This window comes from Chenopodium quinoa, unplaced genomic scaffold (assembly GCF_001683475.1).
Source record: "Chenopodium quinoa cultivar QQ74 unplaced genomic scaffold, ASM168347v1, whole genome shotgun sequence".
NCBI classification, from domain to species: Eukaryota; Viridiplantae; Streptophyta; class Magnoliopsida; order Caryophyllales; family Amaranthaceae; genus Chenopodium; species Chenopodium quinoa.
Window position 1 is genome coordinate 10,983,260 of NW_018743292.1, and position 26,333 is coordinate 11,009,592.

General features: G+C 33.8%; 2 long non-coding RNA genes across 2 annotated transcripts; both read right to left on the minus strand.

The window, feature by feature from the left end:
- Positions 1-17,398: 17,398 nt before the first annotated feature.
- Positions 17,399-18,657, minus strand: LOC110736072. The gene is made up of 3 exons (XR_002514196.1): positions 17,869-18,657; positions 17,581-17,770; positions 17,399-17,486 (listed from the first exon to the last, which is right to left on the minus strand). It is a non-coding gene; the product is annotated as an uncharacterized LOC110736072 (long non-coding RNA).
- A 2,809-nt stretch (positions 18,658-21,466) lies between these two features.
- LOC110737008 lies at positions 21,467-23,936 on the minus strand. Its single transcript, XR_002514318.1, has 5 exons — positions 23,495-23,936; positions 22,583-22,740; positions 22,246-22,496; positions 21,801-21,875; positions 21,467-21,702 (listed from the first exon to the last, which is right to left on the minus strand). It is a non-coding gene; the product is annotated as an uncharacterized LOC110737008 (long non-coding RNA).
- Positions 23,937-26,333: the final 2,397 nt, after the last annotated feature.

Genomic DNA, 26,333 nt, shown 5'->3' on the forward strand with positions numbered 1-26,333 from the left:
ACGCTTCTTCGAGCTTTTGAGGATCTTGCGGAATGGTGGCTTACTGTTGATGATGCGTTGAATAAAGGCGAAGAATGGGGAGTTGTCCTACTTGGTAGGAGGTTCACTTCGCCAAAGGAGGGCGACATCCAAACCACTTGCGAATGGCTTCATTACTCACAGGATGATCCAAAGGAGACTATTAACAACGACAGTGATCAGCGTATGTACTTTTGAAGTAAAATGTTAGCAGAAAATGGGTACGACGACATGGAGTACTTGAGTCTTGTATAGTCGAACCGTTCGCGTACAATGACTACCCGCCTGAATATGTGAATCGACTTCATCATGCACTCCATTTGTATGAGACTAACACCGACACGGACTCGGCTCATTGCTATGGCTAGACATCAAAATCAAGTTTTGAGTTTTGAGGTTATGATGATAGATTCCAAGTAGTTTATTATTCATGTAATGTGACTGTAAGACATAGTTTATTGGTATCATGGCTAATGTATTGGTATCATGCTAGTTATAGTTTATTAATTTCCATATTCTGGTAGTGTATAATAATTTTCGAGATGAAATCTGGCTGAAAAAAAAAAATCTTGGCATTAACAAGCATATAAAAAACTTCCATACAATTAAAAATTACCATTAACATTACAAATAATAACATAATATTTAAATGTTACCATTAACAAGCATAATAATATCATATTAGTAGCACTTCCACACTAATCAACACTTTACCATACCATTCATTTTTTAAGGTACACCATAAACATAACAACCACTACAGTTATTGAGACCTTGATACATGAAACAATGATTTTTTCTAACTCTTCCATCCTTTTCCATATCATACGAAACCCAGCCACATTGGTAGTTCGAATGAGGTTTTCTTCCGTCGCCCACTGCCAAAAGTTGCAAGCTCTACACTTGTAGTAAGGCCTTCGAGGATTGGCTTTTGAAAGAGATATACGAAATTCCGCTATTGAGTGACCACCACAATTACATCTCTTCGCCGCCACCCATGTTATTCCGGTGTTGGAGTTATTTAAACGGGTTCCCGTCACTTGAGAAGACCTTCTAGTTGAACTAATAGACATTGTGTCCCCTCGCTTGAGAAGACCTACAATTTTTTGGATTTCTTAAATTTGAATGGTCAAAGGGGGTGCTTCACCTTTATAATAACAAGATTAGCGGTTAAAATTTGAACAAAAATTTCATTTTCCCGCTCTTTTCCACCTAAATAAACCACATACTACAACTTGGCCCATTATTTTATTTTGGACTATTTCTACTCGTCACTGATTCAATTAAGTCCACTGCAACATAGTTACATTTCATTGGAGCTGAACGGTATCCAGTTTATGTGAGTAAGAGGTTGGTTTAATATTGCCAGTGGTTGTTTAACTTTTGCCAGTTGTACCTCTTAGCCAAATATTTGATAGGTAGGCCAATTCAGACCACAATCCATTTATTATATACATTCAAAAAAGGTTCTAAAACATTTTTAAAACAATCTTTATTTTACATTTATATTTTTCAAAACAATGTGTGATTTATCCAATAGAAGATTATATACATTAATCCTAAAGAAGATTAAATGCATTTATATATTATATAACATCTGTATCCACTAAAGCATTTACATACTATAAAAAGTGTTGTGACTTATACAAATTATGAACACTAACCAACTAATACCTATGATACCTAATTACAACAATCATGAAAACATTGTTACATTTCAAGTCCATGTAATAAAATTGAATAATGCAAAAGGGGACCATTCAAGGGCATTGGTGAAAAGCATTAAAGTATCTAATGGTACCCTACGGAATATGAGTGGTACCCTCCATGAAGGTGTTACCATCTATAGTCTTCACTAGTGGTACAGTCCATGTAGTGTTACCCTTTATTTAGTAAATGGTACCTTCCTACTAATTCAGCTGAACCATACAATGTTTCAGTAGTGCCTTCCACGAACATTTTCTAAAGTGGTACCCTAGGTTGTTGTAGTGAAACCCTTCAATAGCTTGGTGGAACCCTCCATTTCAGTTTGTACAGTTGTACACCCCTATAATTATAGCATTTTTATGTTATGTACATTGGTATGGAATTTCTTACTGAGCCCAACAATATATTATTGTAATTGTAGCCAACAATTAATATAATGTAATAACATTAAATTGAAGTTAACATCGTATAAGGTTATCCATGCTTGTTTATCACATTGCCTCCAACATAAAAAGGAAATTATGTACTAAAATTAAGATATTTAGTATATGTGTGGAAATTCGTTATCTTCCATATGTTTCTTCCTATATCTCTTTTTTTCTTTTTTTTATGTGTTGTCCCATCCTAGAAGTCCTATTTCATAATAGGTTTTGCTTGCTCAGATAGACTAAACAGTATGTCAGTAGGTTCTTCTGGTCATAAGATGTTTTTGGATCTTTTGGGATTTTTTTTTTCTTCATTTCCCGTGTACTTGTTCTTTACAAAAATTTAGAGTACTTCTGGGTAGTTGGAAAGGTGATGCCATAAATAAGGTGCTTTTGTTCTTCTTGCATTCCGCTACTCTTCCTCCCCTACAATCTTCCCAAAACAAAACATAATTTACATAACCCCACAAAATGGCAGACCACCATGCCCCACCATCCCAACAGCCACCCCGCCTCCGTAGTGTTGGGCGATTACCCTTGCTCCCACACCCAACCGAACCTGTGTTTTAATTTATTCCATTCATTTCTACTTTACAACCTGAGCTTGATTTCAATAACACCCCATACTACCTTAACCCCATGGACTACATGCAAATGTGTGAGCCTATACCCATGAAAGAACTTTATGACCAATTAATTGAGTCAATTGATTACCGCACCACCACTTTCATACGCCAAAGTGTCATGGAGGTCGGTGACAACCATTATCGCTCGGCTTACTATCCCCTGCTCTCTAATTTGGAAGGGTACCAACGCAAAGGGACTGAGGCCTTAGCAAAGTGGCTTTGTGAAAATGATAGAAAAGAAGATGAAACTTTCATCCCAGCAGATTTTGTACCAATGTTCGACTGGAAGCCTTATTTCCGAGCTGAATTTATGCACATGTTTACCCTCCCCCTTGAAGAGAGACACCTCTTTTTTTCTCACAAAAGTGCTAATGTTCATATCATGGAGGTTCATCACCCGGTGAAAATGGTTAAGGTCAACGTATTCGCTTGCATAAGTAAGAAGAGTAAAATACGTTACCATCGTGTGTCAATCTATGGTGGCCAAACCAGTGACATGCCCAATACTCCTAATTTTCCCATCGGATCAACAATCATTGTTTGGGATTCCCGGAGTGTTCATTGACCATCTTTTTTAGAAACATTTACCAAACTATTCAATGCTTTCTGCCCTGATGTTGTCATTGTTATCGAGGCTCGAGTTGACAACTCCATGATTAGAAGGTTCATTGAAGATCTCAATGGAGTTTACCATGTCGATACGTTCAGTACCTACAACGGCTACAATGGTGTTCTTATTTGGGCCAAACAGGACGTGTACCCGTGGGTTATTCAAAGAGGGATGCATGGTTACGGCCACCAACTGGGTGTTGCTATTGTGGTATAAATGCTTATTCCCTCTGATTTCGTTAATTTTTTTTGTTGGAGATGAATTTAGTTTATTTAATAAATGCATAAAAGCTTAATTCCACCAACTAGTTGTTATTGAGGTATAATTGCTTATTCCCTCTAATTTCGTTAAGTATTTTATTTTGGAGATGAATTTGATTTTTTTAATAAATGGATAAAAGCTTAACCCACTAACTAGTTGTTTTTAGTGTTAAGGAAGCCTGCATTTCGAATAGAATAAGTTAGACTTGCATAATTGTATGGGTAAAAAATAATTAGACTTCCTAATCCTCGTATAGGTAAAATAGTTATTCGAATACAATATTTGTAATTAATTCCTAAATAAATGGTTATTTAGTAATGTTAAAAATGTATTTGCTAATATTTCAAGTGATTTTTTTCGCAAATTATGTGTTAATCTGAGAAAATGTAATACATGGTTCTTGTTGCCATATATGTGGTTATTAAATATTAATAAATTAAATTTATAATTATTTAATCACAACATGTTTGTTATTTGGTAAGTTTGCTACTGCTAATATAAACTCGAGGCTGGAGCAAAAAACCGTTCACCACCACAGGAGCTTTCTCCTAGCTCAACATGGTACTTTGACAAAGAACTTGACGAGGATGGCTCGAGTCATGACTAGAATGAGGACATCTCCGACGGTGCCTAAGGAGATTATGTGTAATTGGTCAGCTCCTATTTTACAAGTGTGTGGAGTTGCAATATCGACGGCGTAGTATTTTAATTTGTCAACTCTACTGTAGGTTTGGTAGTGCCTTATGTGTTGCTATGGTACTTGAAACGATTTGGTTTGTATTGTGATGTTATGAAGTTATGTGGTAACTCATGGTTATTGTTAATCTGTTGTTATTCGGTAATCCTAGACGATAAACCGCAACTCAAAACCTTGCTTGAAATATATGATTTATTGCATATTTTCTAATCAAAATATATAAGCAACATCCTAAACAATTTTTCTAAACATTCGTTGTTTTGTGTAAATTTATGATGATGTTCAACCAAACCACATTGAATTAATTTGAAACCCCACTCATAAAATAATAAACTGCAACCCTTCAGCGAAAAAGTAGTTCCCAACTCATTAAGAAATTTAGTGGTACTATAAATTTCATCAGTGCAACCCTTTACAATTATAGTGGTACCTAACATTGTGTCTAAAGATTAAAGTGGTATAAAACATTAACTAGGTCAAACTATTTGAGATTCTAATAAAATGAATATAAATTAGTATACAATTGGTACCTTAACCTGCTTCAGTGCAACAATTCACCCATAAGGTTGTACCCAACTCATATAGTATCGAAGTGGTGCCCTTATTTGTGTTAGTGCAACCCCTGTATGAATAAAGTGGTATCCAAAATTGAAGTGATAACCTATGAGATTGAAGTGGTATAATACAATGATAAGATGGAACAATATGAAAAGAAAGTGGAACCAAACTTAGTTAGAAACATTTAAGTGGTACCCTTTAACAATAAAGTTGTACCCTCCATTGTTTCAGTTGAATCCTAAAGTAGCCTACTTGACTTAAGTACCCTAGTTGACTAAAGTTGGGATGTGTATGAAACCTTTGGAATATTAAAGGCTAATTGGTTCATTGTGAATATCGTGCATTAGAAACAAATTTCCCATAGCAAACAAAAAAAATGATACACTTATAGAGTTAATGTAAACACGTATAATTTTCCAAAGAACAAGTGAAATGAATATATGATTTGTTCTTTTAATTAATGTACACACCTATAGTACATGATATTACTAATTGTAATATGAAGCTAATATATCATATCTTCGTTTTTCGTAAACTAAAATAACTTTCATATTCCAAATATATAAAAAAAAAAATTATTCGTTTCGTATTTTGTGGTTATATCAAATAGAATGAAAATTCATAGTGGTAACATTAATTCACTTAGATGTGTAAGTTGTACCCTACAATGTTTCATTGGAACCCTACATTAGTTTGATGGAAGTCTTTATTGCAAAAGTAGAATCCTGGGAACATATTGCATGAGTTGTACCCTTAACTTCTTGAATGGAACCATGTAACGTTTTAGTGGTACCCTATGAACGTCATTGTGATAGTGAAAGAGTTGTACCCTTCAGTGTTGCAGTGGAATCCTTAAAAGTATTGGTGGAACCCTTCAACTTTTAGTGTCATATGCTCCATATCAACCTAGAAAATGAAATAGTTGTACCCTTCAGTGTTGTAGTGGAATCTTTAAAAGTTTTATCGGAACCCTTCAACATACGGACTCGTACCCTCATCTCTTTGAGTTAAACCCTTGTTTATTTAAGTAGAACCCTTACATACAAAGTCTAAACCCTACAATGACAATCATGATGTATTTGTGAACTCATGAGAACATGGTTGGAAATATATTAAGGGGTAGTACAATTGAAACTAGAAAGAAACATAAATGATTAGAGGTTTTTAATTTTTTTGTTTGATTACCCTAACCTTAGTAATATATCACTACATCACTCTGGATACACAAGCATGCCATAAATAGTTATGATTGTCATTGTAATAGATGAGCACCTTAAGGTATAGTAATTAACACTAATATCTTGTTAATGGCTGTATTTCAAGGATTTACCTAAAAATTTACTAGTAAGGATATATGCAAGAAATATACGAGTAAAGATGTAAACAATTCAACATAAGTTTCGTTCAATTTAAATGAAAGAATATATTCTTTTAAGGAACCCTTTACTGAAATGGTGGTATTGTTTACAGTAAAAATGAAAGAATGGAGATATTCAGTGAAGTATACTCTAAGTTATACCATTGAGAGTGTAAATGGAGGTAAAACTGTTGGTAATAATAAGACTTAGCTAGGGTGTCACTCAACTTACCCTTGAACCCTGTTTATTTGTTAATGTTCAATTAGTAAATGTGACGGAATTCAATCCCTTTAAATTATGTAGTACATCCACATTAGTATATAATGGAAGCCTTCTGTATAAAAAAAAAATAAAAAAAAAATGGAAGCCTTATTGCTAAAGTTACCAATAGTATCCATCTAATACCTTTTCTTTACATATTAGAAAGTTGACAATATGAAAATAGATCCACCATGAAGGTCAAAAACATTTTGCTTTGATACAGCCACCTAAATTAGCTGACCTGAAGACATTGTCTATGATACCCAATTAGCTTTTTACAAAAAAATACTTTGTCCAAAATATGTGCCCACCCCTAATTTCAGTCAATTAATTGTACTCCCAGAATAAATTGAACTTCAAAATTAAAATAGCCTTCTCTATCATTTTTTTTCTTCTACTTGGTCCTCTGTGATGCATGAGGCGGTGGAGTCACAGGCGGCCATGGTCGAGGTAGTATAGGAATGTGGCCACCTTGTGTTGATGCAGCTAACAATTGCGAAATAGGGGTTTGTCAACCTCCTAACCCTCCTAACCCAACAGCTGACCTTGAGGAAATTGATGATACAGAACGTAGAAACCTTGACGAATTGAAGAGATATTTGGGAACCATAGTACTGCTGACCTCTACCTTTGATGGTCGTAAAGTACCCAATTGATCCATCCCCGTCCAACATTTGAATCCCACCAACACAATGAGGACTGTAGGGAACCATATGTTGCATATTTTGCACGACAGCAGCCTGATTGTTTAAAAGGAAAATAAAAATAACTACAAGCTTCATTTGTAACTGACATTATAAAACCAAATACATAAGACCCCTATTGCATTCACCTACATAATATCAAAACTACCTTCTATAAAACCATACACATAACCACAGTAATCAACATTACAAAAAATCATATCAAAACTAACTTTTATAAAACCATACACATAACCACAGTAGAAATGAAGTTTGGATATGCATTTCCTCATGAATATCCAACATAACGGGGGTTGGAGAGAACGGAGTGGGGCCCGTTTGGTAGTAAAAAGTTAGTACCTGTAAAAAAAAGGGAAAAGCTTGTATATGGGTATACGGTATAATACAGTAATATAATACTAAACTACTTATAACTTTTTCTTTCTTTTGACCCTTTAATTTTATTTTGACCCTGTTTTCAGCCATTTCCTTACTTTTAAACCCTTTTAAATTTTTTCACCATTTTCAACACATTTTAATTTTTCTCCATTTTCATCGTTTTGAGGTCAGAGGAGGGACGAGAATTCATTATTTAAAATGGCGAGGAAGATGTTAGTGATGGAGGATTCAATTTTAACAAACGGTTTGGAGGAATGTGATGAAATCGTGGGTGAATCAGGTGCTACTGTAACACCCCCAAATCTCCCTCTACGGAATATGTAGAAAATACGTATAAATACCGTAGAGATAGACTTGGGCGTATTACCGCCGCGTGAAAACGCAAGGCTTATACTTCAAAATACTTTTGCAGCGGAAATACTTTATTCTTTAATAATACTTCAAAATAAAATTGTTCATTATTCATGACACAAAAACAAAGTCAAACTTTTCCCTAAGCTAGGTGAAATTCCCGTGGACTCCCATATGCATCAACCAACTTCCACTTGAAAAGTTCACCTGCTTACCATAAATGGTAAACAGGGCAAAGCCAAAACAAAAGCACGTATTAGCAAATTATGCTAAGTAGATTATGTGTAAGATAAGTAAAACATCAATTAAATCATTTAAGTTTAATTTCAATGATTTCAACACAATCTTCCCAATATCATACTCACATAAGAACTTTTACAATTCAAATCTTTCAAGACAAGTTTAAAACTCAATCGATTACATTTCAAAACCAATTCCTCACTAAGTGTGCACACCCCTCAAGTGGTTTAATTTATGAACAAAGGTCAATCTTAAGGAAAGACTAGGTCATGCAAAGTCCATAGCCTTCTCTAATCCATTCCCTAAGTGGGATTCATAACCATATCGATTGATTTGCTTAAAGCACCTTTTAAAATCCGTTATACTTGAATATCAATAAACTTGTAAATCATTTTTTAATCTAATCCTTTTTAATGATTTTAATCACAATTCAAAGTCTCTTTTGATTAACCAAAATCATTAATTGAAGCCATCATAGAACATAATTTCATAAGGATCATAATAAAACATAATTTCATAAGAAACACAATAAAACATAATTTCATACGAAATATAATAAAACATAATAAGCATAAATTTCATAATAAATCATATTTTCATAAGAAACATAATAAATCATAATTTCATAAGAAATATATTAAAACATAATTTCATAGACAACTTTCGAAGGTATCAAACCACATAACGTACCTTGATCGTAACACGAGCGATTCACACAATTACTTCACTTAATCACGAACACCCTACACATTATTACAACCATAATTAATATAAGGCTATCAAATAAGCACAACAACTTAGCCAATTGATCCTATATGTGCATGAATTTATTATAATTTATTATTATAAAATAATTTTCTATTTTTATAACTTACATAATTTTTCTGTTTTTATTCTATAATTTATTCAAGAAATAATATATATATATATATATAATTCAATTACAAAATTTTAGAATTGTAAAACAAGTTTAGGAGAAAGGAGAAATTGAAGGATGAAGATGGAAACCAAGGCAAAGGAGGAAGCAAGGTGGCCGACAGTGAGAGGTGGTGGCTACCGGCGGTGGTGGCTGGTGGTCGTCGGTGAGGGGCCGCCGGTGATGGTGGTGGCCGAAAGTTTGAAGGAGGAGAAGAGGAGAGGAAACCGTGAGAGAGAGGAAGATTTCTTGAGGTCTTTAGTGTGTGTCTTGGGGTGTTTGGAAGGGGTATTTATAGGTGTTTAGGTGATGAGTTTATAGCAATTTAGGGTTGTATAATTTATGGTAATTTCAAAGAATGGGAATTAGGATTTTAAGGGTTTAGGAAATAATTAAATGTATGGAAGAATATTAGATTTTATTTTGGTCATGAAATTTTTGTTTAGCAAGTGTTGAGCTTGGAGTGCAAGTATAGAATAAGATCAAATAAATTTTAGATTTAGGAGTAGAAATAAGGAATATTAAAGGATTTTTATTTTTAATAAAATAAATTAAAATCATTTAGAAAAACTATGAGTGGCCGAAAATATTGAGCTCAATATAGCTCAATAATTTCGGTCCCTCTATGTTAATTCACAGATTTTGTAAAATAATTTTTATGCCTAAAATTAATAATCCAATAAAATTTATTTTGTGAAAATTAATAATTGGAAAGATAAAAATCAGATTTTTCTTTATTAATAGCCGAAAATATTATGAAGAATTTTAGTTTTATTAGTTTAGAAAATTAGTCTAATTTATTAAATAAATTTAGGGTGGCCGAAAATATTAAGCAAATAATTAACTTAATATTTTCGGATTTTCTATGCTAATTTCATAGATTAGGTAAAATATTTTATAAATATATATTTCATGAAAATAATTAATTTAGAGAGATATTAAAACAAATCAAATTTTCATTATGTAAAATCCGAAAATACCATTGAATTAGTTTTAGGAAATTAATTTAATTAATTTATTTTAACCGAATTAATATAATTTCGGTTTATCTATTTAATTTTGGAGAAATCAAAAATACTATTTATAACATTGGTATAAAATGGTTTTATTTATTGGATTATCCATTTTAATTGGTTTTGTAAAATAATAAGACAAATGATTTAGACACCAAAATTTAAATATCGTTTTGGCTCCAAACTAAAATACTCTTTAGAAATAATTAATTTAGAAAATATGTCAAAATACGAGACTAAAATACTCTTTAATGTAGAAAATACCTTTCAAAAATACAGGGTATTACAGCTACTGCCCGTAATTTTGGACGCGATGTTGACAACAACGCCACCATTGAAAACCCAGTGCAGCACGATAAAGGTGAGGAAGAAGTAGATGAAGTGGAGTGTGCTTTAGCCCTAGAAGCTTTGTTAAAGGAGGTAATTGTTACTTAACACTAATTTATAATTCGTATCTAGGGTTTTTCGAAAATTTTTGTTTGGAGACTAATTAGTTTTGGCTTGAAATAATGTGAATTCGTTGTTGGTTTGCGTTTATAGGGAGAAAGAGGTAGGATATGTTGTGTTTGGGTATTATTGTATAGAATTAGCATGTGGTGGGTGCTTTTGTGTGTACAAATTTTTTGCTTTTCACTGTATGCCAAGTCCTTCCGATGACAGTGTATGAAATGAAATTGAGTTGTGGTATGTGTGAACCATGGTTGTATCAATGTTACAGGAAAAGTGATTGATAAAATTGTGGTCTCGATTTGTTAATTGTCTTGATTCATAAAAGTGATTATTGCCTATTTATTTGAATGTATAGCAAGGGCAGAGTGTGAAGAGGGTGTGCTCATCGTAGGGGATCCTTCTCCTCTATGCCCATGGCCCTTTAAAAGCCTAGGACTTTACACTTTTGTAAGGTGTGTTAGGATTTGAATTCCTGACTGTTTAGGGGACCTTGAATTAGAATTAATTCTATCATTACGCTTTTTTTGTAGGAAACTAATAAGGAGTTGCTAATGAGTTTTAGGAAAAACTCATAAACCTCGTTCATGCCTTTCTCCCAAGTAGGGTTCAAGGGATATTAAAATTACAATTTAATGAACTCTCAACTAACTTGGTGATATCTTTAATGAGTAAGGTAAAAATCCTTTGCTTTAGTTATGTCAGAGTTGCATTGAGCCCAATGAAGTACTTCCCTCCTTTGGACATTTATATTTCCCCGTCAGACAGATCATTTGCTTCTTCAATTGAGCTAATATGTTGTCAGTCATAGGGCTATCAAAGTTGTGAAGTTATTTTTTAAACTTGGGATTTTAATGTCCAACTGCTGGTATTGAATGAATTCTGTAAAAGTTATTGTTTTATTTAAGTCGAAACTTGTTGTTTTATGGTTCTTGAGGTAAAATGAAAGCACCAATGTTACTAACAATCTTGTAAGAACAAATAGACAACAACGGATCATTCCCTAATTAATTCATCAGATCATTCTATACTCCCTTCACCTTGTCACACAAAACAATAATCAAATACAATTAAGCTTAAAGTAGGACCATTAATGTGGGATGAAAAACATCACCAAGTTCCAAAATAAGCCACAAAAAAAAAGCACAGTTTTGTGGTTACTTACACAGCCCATAACAAGCCTAAGCCAACAAGGCTTCAAAATAAGTGTTCAAACATACTAACATGAAACAGTTTTGTTCATCGACCACCAAATTTCAGAAATGTTTAGTTACTAGCATGTAATTTGGGAGTTAATCCTCCTTGCCCCTCTACGATCTTTTGGTAGGATTTCGTCCCATTGTCCTTTAATGTCATTGAACTTGCTATGTGCGTCGTGCAAGAAAAAGAGGTGCCCGATGTTGGACAATTTTTCCTGAGAGCAAATAGTGATGCATATAAGTTATCCAAGCTACATAAATTTAGCATACAACAGCTACAAAGCATGGAAACATACCAGTTCAACTGGTGTGTCAAAGTCATGAGCACAAACTTTGATGCATGCAAGTACGTACACACCGTAGGAGAAGCTAAACAACTGTGAAATTCATTAATATGTTGATAATAACAATGCAGGCACAAGAAAAACAAAATTTACCCTTTGCAATGCACTAACTCAAACTCAATCATGAAAAACACCAAGATTATAAACACAAGCTAAACAGTTATTCAATCACATCAACTACATTGAGTAGCCCTAGTTAGTCAAATAAGCATATCAATTATTTGAAAGTGGCCTAAACTTACTTATCGGGCTGCTTAACCGGAAAAACTTTCTTAGGCCATTTTTCAATGTGCCCTGATTCCCACAAAGGATCGTTCATCTGCACTATCACTTCAAATCCCTTAACCTGTCACACATATCACTTATCAATTATGTTGCCCAACGGAATATAAATGTAACAGCTTCAACATGAACTGTATTCTATATGTACCAGCTCACTAACAATCCTAGCATGTGCTTCGTAAGGATCGGGGTACAAAGAGTCGATCATACACATTTGGTGAGCCTTTAAATCAAAGGCTAGACACCACCGATGTTCAACTTTTTCAATATCCAAATCTAACACTGGGCAGAACGCCTGTTAAACAAATAAGTACATTATATATATATATATATATATATATATATATATATATATATATATATATATATATATATATATAGGGGATGGATCCGGTAAGAACCCCTCCTTATATAAGAACCCTAGTTATATAAGAACCAATCTCAGCCGTAGGATTAAGGTAATTTAGACGGTTAAGATTAAAACACGTATTTTTCCTTATACCCTCTACCAACCGATCAAAATTTTCTCTCTCCTCTAACTTTCTCTCTCTTCGTGTTCATCACATTCTCTCTCTGCAAACCCCAAAAATCTCCATAGAAATTGCAATTTGAAGGATTTTCGACTCAGGTTTGTTTTTTTTTCGATTTTGTTCAAATTTCCATGAACTTAGCATGATGTTCATAGATTTTGCGATTTTTTGATTTGATTTTTGCGATTTTATGTTTCCGATTTTTTGATTTGATTTTGCGATTTTGTGATTTGATATTTGCGTTTTTCTGTTTTGATTTTAATGAATTTCGCATGGAGTTTGATTTTTTTGAGTTCGATTTTTTCAAATTTCGCGTTCGAATTTAGGGTTCTTTTTTTGCGGATTTAGGATTCTAATTTAGGGTATTCGAATTTAGGATTTAGGATTCAACACACAACAAACCGCTTGTTTTCTCTCTTTTTTGTGCAATAGTGTGTATAGCACAATGATTATATTAGTGGCTTTGCAGCCATTTTTCCCTGCTTATATTCATTGCTGTAATGTTCTGTATCAATTTTGATTCATTGATTAAATATATCAGGTTTTGGGTAATTAAACTCGTGTTATTAAAATTGAAAAACATTTATTTTTTTCCTTTTTTTGTTGGTCATTAGTTCAGTTCATAGTAGTAGTCATCCAAATTATGGTGTAACAACTACTTGTGTATAATGCCTACCCCGATACACTCAAGAATAAGAATAAGTTCTGTTAAAAATTGTTTGTTAAGTAAACAATTCAGGCTAAACAAAACTTTTAAACTCGATTAATGAGCAAGCATAGCTTGAACAACTTGGCATTACTTGTTCTGCTTGCATCAATTCGTCATGTCTAAAAACAAATCTGGCTTATTCTCTATGTTCTATTTTTTCTTATTTTTGCGGATCTATAGTTCGAATTTAGGGTTCAATTTTTGCTGATTTTTTCGAATTTTGATTTCGAAATTGGTGATGTTGGTGCGATTGCCCCTGCTTGTAGGGGTTGTGGTGTGGTGGTTGATTTATGCAACAACAGCTAATTGGTTAGGGGTTGTTGGTTGTGAACTTGTGATTGCAGGGCTGAAAATAAACTTTAGAACATAGGTAGAAAAAATTTGGAACATAGAAAAAAATTAGAACATAGGTTGAAATAATTTAGAACATGGTGTTGATCTTTCCACGTTGTTCTTGTCGATATGTTTATAGAATGTCAATGTTATGATCTAAAATACACTTTTAAGATACGCAAGCAACTGACATAGCTTAGCATGTTCTAAACTCTTTTTAAGCATGTTCTAAACTCTTTTAGAACATGGTGTTGATCATTGTGGAAATATATGAAGTAACCAGCATTATTCGTTCAACACTTCTGGTTATTCTCCATTTTGTTTTATGGGAAGTTTTGAAGCTACATGTGGTGCTCTTCCATTCTGGTCTAGACTGGTCCTCTTCTCTTTTGTGAACTATAATGATTTGGTGTTGACTGTTGTTGCCTAGCTGGGTTTGCTCTTTTCTGTTTCTTGCTCCTATCTGTGTCCTGCTCCAGCTTTCCTGCTTTGTGCTGTTATGTGCAGCAGTTGCTTGGTGTGCAGGCTGGCTTTCTCTGTTTCAGGCTGCTGTTTGTGGTGCTGGTTCAGGCTGTGATGCCTGCCTTGCTGTGTGTTGCTAGCTGTTTCCTGGTGATGCTGGTGCTGTTCTTGGTGTTAGCAGCCTAGTCTCCTGCTAGCTGCTGTTTCTTTGTGCTGTGTTGCTGTCTGGTGCTGCAGCTGGCCTTCTGGGCTCGGGTTGTTGCTGTTGTCCGTTTGGTGGTGCAGCTGGTCTGCTGAGGTCTGTTTCTGGTTGCTGCTGCTGTTGTAGGTTGGTGCTGCTGGTTCCACTTGCTGCTGCTGTTTCTGCTTGCTGTTATTGCTGTTTCCTGTTTTTGTTCGGGTTTTTTTTGGCAGTTTCTAGGCGTTGGTGTTTTGGTTTCTATTTGTTATTTTATCTTTGGCCTTTTCTTTTGTTCCCCATTTCTGGCAATAATAAAGAGTATAGTTCATTCTATATTATGGGACTGCTTTAGCCTTCATTTTTGTGTTGTCGATATTCTTCGCATTCAACTGTCTTGTTTTGGTAGGACAATAAGCTGGTGCATTCGAAAGTCTGAGCCTCTTATTGGAATTCCAATGGTTAAGGTGATGACTTCCCGTCTTGGGTCAGTAAACACAATGAACTGTCAATTAAACTTTCAGTTGTGTGTTGCAGGGATTATGCTCATTCAGGAGCGGCATGTTTAATTATGCTTAACTAAACCTAGATTATGTAACGGTAATGACACGATTGGAGCATTGTCTCATATTAGGGAAAGGTTAATTCACGGCTAACCTTTGATTCAAATACACCTAATTCCTACATTGAGTGCCGTTACTTACTCGTTACATTCTACTATCCCAAATTTTGCACAAATTATTGACATTGTTACTAATAAAACTTTAGAACATAGTTAGTAAAAATTTAGAACATAGAAAAGAAAAACAACTTTAGAACATAAGTAGACTAAATTTAGAATATAGGCAAAAGAATTTAGAACATAGGTAAAAGAATATTTAGAACATAGGAAAAAAAAAAAACTTTAGAACATAGGTAGAAAAAACTTTAGAACATAGGTGTAGAATATACGAACAACTTTAGAACATAGGAAAAATTTGGAACATAAGAAAATGATTTGCAACATAGTAAAAATTTAGAACATAGGAATATAGAACATTGGGAAAAAAAAAAAGATCATAGGAAAAAAAATTGGAAATTTAGAATATTGGGAGAAAAAAAAAGAGCATAGAAAATAAGTTTAGAACATATACTAAAAATTTAGAATATACGGTGAAAAAAATTAGAACATAAGGTAAAAATTTAGAACATATGATAAAGTTTAGAACATAGATAGAAAAAATTTAGAACGTACGGAAAAAAAAATAGAAAATAGGTAGAAAAAATTTTGAACATAGGATAAAATTTAGAGCATACAGAAAAAATTTAGAGCATATGAAAAAAATTTAGAACATACGAAATAAATTTAGAACATAAACAAAAAAATTTGAATATAAGATATATATTTAGAACATGGACAGAAAACTTTAGAACATAAACAATAAAATGTAGAACATAGGAAAATAGTTTAGAACATACATTTATTTAGAGCTTAGATTGAAAAATTTAGAGCTTAAGCAATAAATTTTAGAACATATGCAAATAATATTTAGAACATATGATAAAACCTATTAGCTCAATTGGAAGAGCATTATGCAAATGCATAGAGGATGTAGGTTCAATTCCTTCATAGGTTATCTTTATAAATAACTAAAAAAAACTTCAAATGTTTTTTTTTTAAAAAAAAATCCAATAAAACAAATTAAATTAGCACTAAGTTATATGAGCAGAAAATAAGTAGACTAAATTTTGAACATAGGAAAAAAAAAACTTTAGAACATAAGTAGACTAAATTTAGAACATAGGAAAAAACAAATTTAGAACATAGGTAAAAGAATATTTAGAACATAAGAAAAAAAAAAACTTTAGAACATAGATAGTAAAAATTTAGAACATAGGAAAAAACAAACTTTAGAACATAAGTAGACTGAATTTAGAACATAGGCAAAAGGTAAAAGAATATTTAGAACATAGGAAAAAAAACTTTAGAACATAGGTAGAAAAAATTTAGAACGTAGAAAACAAAACTTTAGAACATAAGTAGACTAAATTTATAACATAGGGAAAAAAAATTAGAACATAAATAGACTAAATTTAGAACATAGGAGTAGGCAAAAAAATTTAGAACATAAAAAAAGAATTACAGAAATGCCATTACTAAAGAAACTTTAGAACATAGGTAGTAAAAATTTAGAACTTAGGAAAAAAAAACTTTAGAACATAAGTAGACTGAATTTAGATCATAGGCAAAAGAATTTAGAACATAGGTAAAAGAATATTTAGAACATAAGAAGAAGAAAAAAAACTTTAGAACATAGGTTGGAAAAATTTAGAACATAGGAAGAAAAAAAAAAAAAAAAAAAAAACTTTAGTATATAAGTAGACTAAATTTGGAACATAGAAAAAAAAAATTAGAAAATAGGTAGACTAGATTTAGAACATAAGAGTAGGCAAAAAAATTTAGAACATAAAAAAAGAATTACAGAAATGCCATTACTAAAGGATGGTTTTAGATGGTTGGATCAAAACTAATAAATGGTTGAGATTGGTTCTTATATAAGATTGAGTTCTTATATAGAGGAGGGTTCTTACATGAGTCTTCCTCTATATATATATATATATATATATATATATATATATATATATATATATATATATATATATATATATATATATATATATATATATATATATATATATATATATATATATATATATATATATATATATTCATCCTCATGTACACTTATTGAACCTTGTCCATCAAAAGCAATTTTGTGTTATCTGACAGAGAAAGGGAGACTTACACATCTTATTTAGGTCAGTGGGATACTGAGGAAGGCTTTGTCGTACTTCCGCGCCAAATCCTCGTAGTCTTTCTTCCCCAAATTAAGCATCAACTACAACGAAAAGGCATTAATCAAAACATATTACTCAATTCAAGTTACCGTACGAAACTGCAAGACCTGCTGAAGAATATTCCTAAACAATTACCGCATATGTAGGGTCTAACATAATGTTCTTCTCTCTGCCAAAAAAACTCATGATGGTCCCAGGTTTTGTTGTACAACGTGGTTGTCATCCGCATGTATTGATCACAACCCGGGCTCTTAGACCGACAACCCGATAGCAATCCCTCTGAGTCGCATCCATGCCCCCACATTCAATTAACGATGCCCCGAAACTAAATGCACACATATACTCCTCAAAATTAGACTTAGAAATGCTAGACCCAATTCAATGCAATAATCAATAAAACCTTGAACTAGAAGTTTTACTTACATGTTTTCATCTTTCAATTCCTTCCAGCCTCGAATAAAGGTCATCAGCAGCTTATCCGTCGGATCATGCTTGTTGTTATTTTATGCAAAATCCAAGAAATCAACTCCCTCCGTTAACCCTTTAAATGATGAACAGTCTTTGCCATCCTTCCTTACTTCACCCACATATTTTTTTTATTGGAGGACCATTACTTTCTATTGTCGTGTCGGTCCACGGGTGGCTGCCTTTCTCAGCGTATACATCTCCCTCAATTTGGTTCAGGTTGGTCCTTGTCATGTTTGCATCATATCCTCTACTCATGGCACGAGCAACAACACTCTCAACAACACTGACCAGCCTTGTGCTCAACTGAGCTAATACCCGCACAAAGCATCTATCCACACTTAGCCAAAATCATAACCCAAAAATAAAACCATAGATCTTTCAATTGATATTTCAAACTTAAAGTTTGCCCACACTCACTTGCTCCACGACATCATCCACCGAAGCCTGATCCCTATCCCCTGATAGTTGTGCCTTCTTGTTAACACCACCAGCAACTCCCTTAGTACTAGGGGATGCTCCTCCCCATACGCAACATCGACGGCCTATCAATTGAAAAAACTGTTACATACGCAATTATCGCCCCGCAAATCAATACAATTACTGTTTATGTCTTACCAAAAGCTTGCCATACTCGTTGGTCGACACTTTATCTTCAAGAAGAGCTGCCTTCACCTCTCCACTGTTCCACACCTTCACCCTTGAGTAAACGCCCCACTTAACGGGAACACGATGCAAGTGATCCAGATAATAAATCTACAAGAAACAAAACAGAAAGTAAATGACTTTGACATCATCAAATTAAGAATGAGTTTCTCATCATCAGACAATAGTAATTGATTTGATATAACAAGATAGCAATTGAACTCTTACAGACAAGCACATATCAAATGACCTCGGCATTTGTAGCATTAAAGGGTTCATCATTTGAACTTCTTACAAACAAACAAATCAGAAAACTATGGCAAATTTTGTTACAAACCCAGTTCAAAAATAACAATCATTGCTTATAATTTTTTTTTTTCAAAGCATGAAAAATAACCTAAGCCAAGCAAGGCAAAAACAATAAACTTTCTGAAAAAAGGACCCTAATAAAGTTTCCAAGCATTCAAGCACTGACATTATTATCTTTCTATCTTACACTTGACGCAATAGGAATTTTATGTCATGGAAATTGTTATGGACTCATTTCTTCACCAAGATTGTTGTCATCTCATATTGGCAACCACTGTTATAGTCACTAAACATAAAACATCTCCAATAAGTGGCAACCACAAACCTAATAGTCACTAAACATAAAATAAACATAAAAACTCATTAGATCCATTTCTTCACAGCTTGCTTCTTATTCCAACTTTTACTCATAATATTCTCTGACCTATTTACCTAAATTAGGAGACTCCAAAAAGACTATGAACATTCTCTGACCTATTTACCAGGAAATAAATTAATGCAACACTCCTACTTAAACACTTAGTCATGTAAAACCAGAAAGTAAAAAGTCTTCGATGTTGAACAATATTTTAGTAGTCGACATTAAAGGAAGTAAGGCTCACCATAACGGACAGAAAACTACCCCCACAACCAGACCTATAACCATCTTTTTAGAAATTCCTTTGAAATCTGTTAGCCGTGTCGCATAGCCATTCGAAATTCATCGAACACCAGTCATACTTGATAGCCTCGGTAGCCACTGTCAATGTTAGAATGAGTGACTTTGGAAAGTTTGAATTATTAGTGGTTGTACAAACCACTTTACCAAGGGCTACAAGTAGAAAGGCTGTCATGAAATCCTCCTCTTCAACTTCGTCTGCAAGGGGAATTGGTTCACCCAATTCATCCAATGGACATAAAGCATCTGAAGCAGATTTCAACGAAATGGTTTCTTTGTTCGCACCAACACCATACACATTATAAGTCCTTCTCATCTTCTGCACCTGCTCCTCATCATTCTCACCAACATCAAAAGGGACTTTTTCAGCACCCATAGGTAACCAAAGTACAAACCTCACTTGAGCAGGACTTAAGGATAAGATCTCACTGTTGCCAAACACCATTGTGCCATCAGGAAGCACTCTTGTCATCAACTGTAGAAATCTAAAAGTGTCTCCCTAAAACCAAACCCAATGATGAACAACCTTTCACCGCCATTATTGGTCGGGTCGAGTATTTAATCTCTAGAGTATTTAAAATCCATATTTAGTCAAACGTATTTAGTCCACAAATCAGTCCAAGCATTTATTCAAACTCATTCCAACCTTCATTTCAGCCCAAACCCTTTTTAATTCATTTCGTTTTATTAATTAAGCCCGATTAATAAACATTAAACCCTAAATAGGTCTGGAACTCTGAAACGACGCCTACTTATCACATGCTTAAATGTTAAGTAAAAGGTTTAAATGAATTTGGACGCAATTTCGGATAACAGAGTTGTCGTGTCACGGCAGAAATGCTGCGCCACGACAATCTCTGTCGTGTCACGGCAAATTGCACCGTGTCACGGCAATTTCTGCCGTGATGCGGCAATTTTCTAGGGTTTCTCCCTGGCGCATTTCAATTCTAGGGTTTCGTGCATCACCCTACTCATTTCCTCTATAAATACAAGGTTGATTTCTCAGTTTTGGGGACCAAACAATTCTCTCTTCCTCTCTTATACACCAAATCATTCTCTCTCTCTCTTATACTCTAGTCTAAACACTAGCCTTCCCTATTCTTTCACCATACATCCCTTAAGCACTCCCCGAAGTCTGTACTTTATCCGAAGTTCCACATGCCAAGGCGTGAAAGGTAAAACCGATTGAGGGTTTGAACCAAATCAACCCTCTACTTTTATTTAAGTTAATTTCAATTTGATTTATATATTTATTGAAGTTACTAACAATTTATTCATGATGTAGCAATTTAAAAAAGCGTGGAACGTGAGTAATTAATTCACTTAATTACTCTTATTATTTTTCTTATTGCTAGTATCATGATTAGGCTTATTATTATGCTTTGATTTGACTAACGTTATTATGGCCGAATTGCTTCCAATGTTATTGTTATTCTATTGTTTATTATTGATCACCATATTGCATGTTAAAGGAAATATGTAATTGAATATAACGCCTAATAAGATAATTTGGATGACCGGTTTAGGTTCCTTTTTAATCTTGTTATTTAATCAAAGTGATCACTAATATTTTAGAATTATATGTTGCATTAACATTCACCAATTTAGCTTAATATAGTTTGGAGCAAATTGAATCTTTGTTTGTATGTCTTTGAGATTGCAGGAATACTTTTCGCTATAAGAATCGAGTAGAGGCCAATACGGGTGAATGTGACTCCATGAATCACTTCGTACCATCATCCCCGATCCTCCTTTCGTGGTTCCAAACCATATAGAGTTAGTAATCTCATGGATTATGAATGGGGTGTAACCTTCACGGGTCAATCGTTGTTGCCTATCGTTGTCCCTTATTCGTTGTTGCCTTATAATGATCCGTGAACGGTTTACAAATTCCTTAAAAACTTGTTGGCGGCTCCCTACTTTGCTTTGTCTCTAATCGTGTCCCTAATAATATGTCAATTCCCACTTTCTATGAGTGTCAAGCATGTTCACAACATGCTTAAGTAGACGCGCTTCGAATGACGCCTACATCAACCTATAGCAAAATTGCCTCGGTATATTTTTCATGTCAAGATCCAGGAGACTTCAGACCCCATTTCTGTCACTAATGCGCGTCTTCTTGGATCAAAACCTTTAACTACTTGGCAGAAGGATTCAACCCTACATACAATGTTGGGGTACTGCTACACACAAAAGGAGGAAGTATACATAAGTAGCCAACCCGCAAACTCTACTCAGTTACATGCACCAAATAAAATTAACTGTTGCAACATCATACCTTTCCGACGTTCTCATGATGGGTCTTCAACACTGCCCCTTCGCTCACCACCTTTTGACCTTCAGTTTTTTCACCCTAGACACATACAAATCATAAACACAAAGTTATTCCGTACTTCAATTTGGATACTAATAGGTATTATTATTCACACTTTGGACTTCTGTGCTACTAATTTATATGATCTCAATTTAGTTTAATTGATTGAACTTGTAATTTAATGTCTAGGTAAGGTGATAAATATACGTACACTAAATGATTTACACTTAACTTGCTTGATTTAATTACACATTATTAGTGAAGATTAGTATGTATTATCTAATCTTCCCCTGCCATTATCAACCATTATCTTCAATAGCTTGACTTAAACAAAAGGCTAAGTCCAATTCTTAGAATACTAAAGCATACTATAAATATATGTGTCTTGGTAAGTATATATTCACTATACCTTTGGCCTTTTCCTCTTTCGACTCTTACTCTTTATGAACCCGATCATCATCTTCATGAACTCAGAGGGAGTGCACGACTCCTCTTCACTATCTTCATTAGAATGGTTATTATTAGAACCATTGTATTCATCATCTTCTCCATCATCCACATTCTCAAAGTTCTTGGGTTGCTTTGGCTTCTTTTTAGGGTTTTTCTTCCCCTTCACTTCAACAACCCCCCCTTACCAAAGGGGTTAGAAGTCGATGGATCCTATTGTAAAAATCATAGAGAAAATTTCAGAATTCACCAACCACATTCAACTAGAATATAAATACAAACACACAACACTAGCTCACCAACACGTGTTTCCAACTCTTCGATCGCACAACTGTCTTCGATCTCATGATTTTCTATTTATAACCTTTTGCAGGGAATACAAACCTGACAATCCCGGGAGAAAATCACAGCTAGTTGTACTTAGCATCATGGATAAAAGCTTCTACCTCAACCAAAGCTACAACCAATACAAAGCTAAAACTCAGCTTTGCACCAAAACCAGAGAACACAATAGTTCTTATCACAAACTCAAAAACACAATTAAATCAAAACAAGGGAAAAAACTGCCTCATCATCATCTCAAAGATTCAAAAGCTCAATTACATCAAAACAAGGGAACATACTAGATCATGTCACAGACTCAATACCTCAATTAAATCAAAATAAGAGGAATCTCAAATAAGGGAACAAACTACTTCATCTCACATATTCATAAGGAATCAAATCAAAAAAAGGGAACGCACTACTTCTTGCCAGATATTCAAAAGCTCATTTATATCAAAATAATCAAAATGAGAGGAACAAATTAGGGGACTTTCTTTTAAAATCACAAACCCCGTCATTCTTTGCCATTTTAAAAACCCACAATTTGGGAAACTTTATAAATCGGCCTTACGAACATCAAATTAGACATAATTCTTACAGTTGTCGCATAATAATACACCCCCTAATAAACCATTTATACAAACCCTAACAACAACAAATCTTCTCACAATTGTAATTGGGGTGCTTAAAATCAACAAAATGTATGTAATTCTTAAACCCTAATACTGATTCGAATTAAACCCAAAACCTCCGAATTTTAAAAACCCTAACTTTTAGGTTAAACGACTACAATGAAATTAACTTTGACAAAGTACTATAATTATTTCATACAGAATTATAAATTTGGGGAAAACTAATAAATTTATAAATACTTCACTATAACTCACATATAATGCTTGAATTCTCGACACAGCAAGCCCAGAAACAAATCTTCAACTCGCAGCGATCGCAAAACACGATGATGGAGATAGAGGAAATGGAAGGAAGGTAGCGAGCCTACTTTCTTAATGGAAGACAGAGTATGTTCGAATGACCATAAAGGGAAGACAGAAAGAGAAGACAGAGAGAGAAGTAAATGGAAGAGAGAGAAAAAATAATCTAATTGTAAGACCATTCTCAGCAGTGAGGAAAAAATAAACCTCTCAATCTCTCTCTACCCACTTTCTCACTCCTCCCATACAATTTCTCTCATCAAATGTTTTTTTCACCACAGCAATGAGGAGAAAAAAAACCTCTCATCACTTTCTCCTCCACTATTTTTTAATTTATTTTTTAATTACGTTTAAAAATAATTTAATAAAAATTTATAATTACGTTTAAAAATATTAATAATACTAACTAGAAATTTTTTTTTATAAGAAATAATTATAATAATAATAATAACAAGAAGAAATTGGGAAAATATGTTAATTTCTCTAATTTATGGGTTTTTTTGAAAGTATATCAAAATACATGTCTATTTATAGAGAAAAAAATTTTATGGTCGTTGGTGAATTTTTTTTTTTTTTAAAAATAATTACAACGGTTATATTTCAAATACAAAATATAACCGTTGTAAAAAAGCAACAAAAGCAGTGGGGCCACATGTTACTGTTCATCACCAAAAGCCCTCAACTCTTGAGGGTTTTTATTTTCACTCATCAATGAGTGTTTTTTCACTCACTGATGTAGTGTTCGGATTTTTTTTTTTACACCCTTATTTTTACTCGTGAGGGCTTTTCTCCTCACTGCTGGGAGTGCTCTAAGGGCATGTGACCAAATACGAATACAAAGACAAGGTGTACAATTCCCCAAATACGCTAAAAAAATACGACGTACTTCTGCAACGAGCTGACAAAAAGCATAACAGGAAGTAAGTTGGATTTCCACTCAAGCATGTGAATTTACAAGCTTGCCCTTCAATATGCATTTGCTATTGCATATCAATACTCCCTTTAGACAACCTTTATATTTTATCATTTATCTCTCTTACTTTAAACCCCACTCAACTTAATTTATCATTTCTCTCTCTTTTATGGTCCCCACTAAAATAATAAAAATATCTATCCTCTCTCACATACTTTCTCTTTCATGGTCCCCACTCACAATATTATATTACTCTTCTAAAACTCCGTGCATTCCCAAGTGATGTAAATAAATAAATAAATAAAAAAACGGAGGGAGTAACACACAACAACTTTGGTGCTGACTCAGCCAAAACGGTCATTTGCCCTTACTATGATAGCAAACATTAGTACTCCCTCTGTTTTTGTGTGTGTGTGTGTATATATATATATATATATAGATTTGCTCATTTCCCGAGACACAACTTTGACCATCAATATTTTTTATTAGAGGTTAATAATTAAAAATTATGAAAAAATTAATTTATAAAAGTAGACATTATGAAAAACCTAACAACATATTACATGATCATATTAATATATTATATATTGGTAAAAAAAAATTGTCAATGATGACATATGAATAGTGGAAAATCCCAACTCTAGCTTAAAAAAAAAAAAAAAAAAAAAAAAAAAAAAAACGCGGAGGGAGTGAAAACCAAATTTGGCTATGTGAAACATAACAAGTCTCTCAAGTTTAGCTTCATTTTCTGAAGAATAAGATAGGTTAAAATTGCAGAGAATGGAAAATCAAACTGTAATGTTGCACATTGGAATTTTCTCTTCAATGCATCAGGTACACTTATATCTAGTTTCGACCCATAGAATGTAGCATGAATTAGCATCTCCCTCGTTTACCTTCCACGGTTTACCAAACTCATTCAGAGCTTCTGCTAGTGTAGCCTTCGCCTTCTCTCATATTCCGTTATCTAATTTGAGAATCTATTTGGTTTTGCTGATAGCTTTAGCTCGTAGCGAAACCTGAATATATATACCACACACACACTTCATTATCCACTTGACTATAATATATGAGCATCATCATGTTGGAATCTGCAGACTCGAGTGATGAGTCCTCTAAGCGCACCACTAGCCTAGCTCATTCCTATAATTCCTGTGTAGCACCCCGAAATCTGCAAACCAGAGAGAAAGTTATCTGTATGAACGCACTCTCCACTCAAACATCCTACAATGTGCAGGACAATTCATCAGCCTAAGCCCAATCTCCTGATCATCACTGTCGAACAGACGAACACGTACAAACATGTTATCCCCATAACTAGCACCATGTCCTGACTTTTCCCACCGTTGCCTGTTAAATATGTATGTTTAATTGGTGTTTAACCTCTTTATATCCTCTCTTTCTATATTCAAATTCCAATAAACTTTATCAACGCATTATATATGTAAGTCCCATTAGGAAGAAAATACCAGCTTAGGACAACTAAGGAGCAAGGACTTAGACGTCAAATCATTTGATATAAGCAAGGCAATAATATATATTGTCATGTGCACGATGTGGTGTACGTACGTACTATAAGCTTGTTACATAGCTCAACACATTACACATTACACATTCGTGGTGTGGTACGTAGTGTGGCTAGGGTCATTAGACATGGCATGACGAGAAGCAGATTGCTCGACTTGGATGGAGAGGAAGAGCATGATTCGCTTTGGAATTTTTCTAGTACAGTGGTATTTTAATTTTCTAGCATGACAGAAGAGTCCTTAACTCCATTGGTACTAAGTTATATTTAGATGATATCATTATGTATCAATAAAGAAATACGAAGTATATTAATCCGGGTTGTCTCAACTATTATGGAGCTGAGGTCCGGCCTGT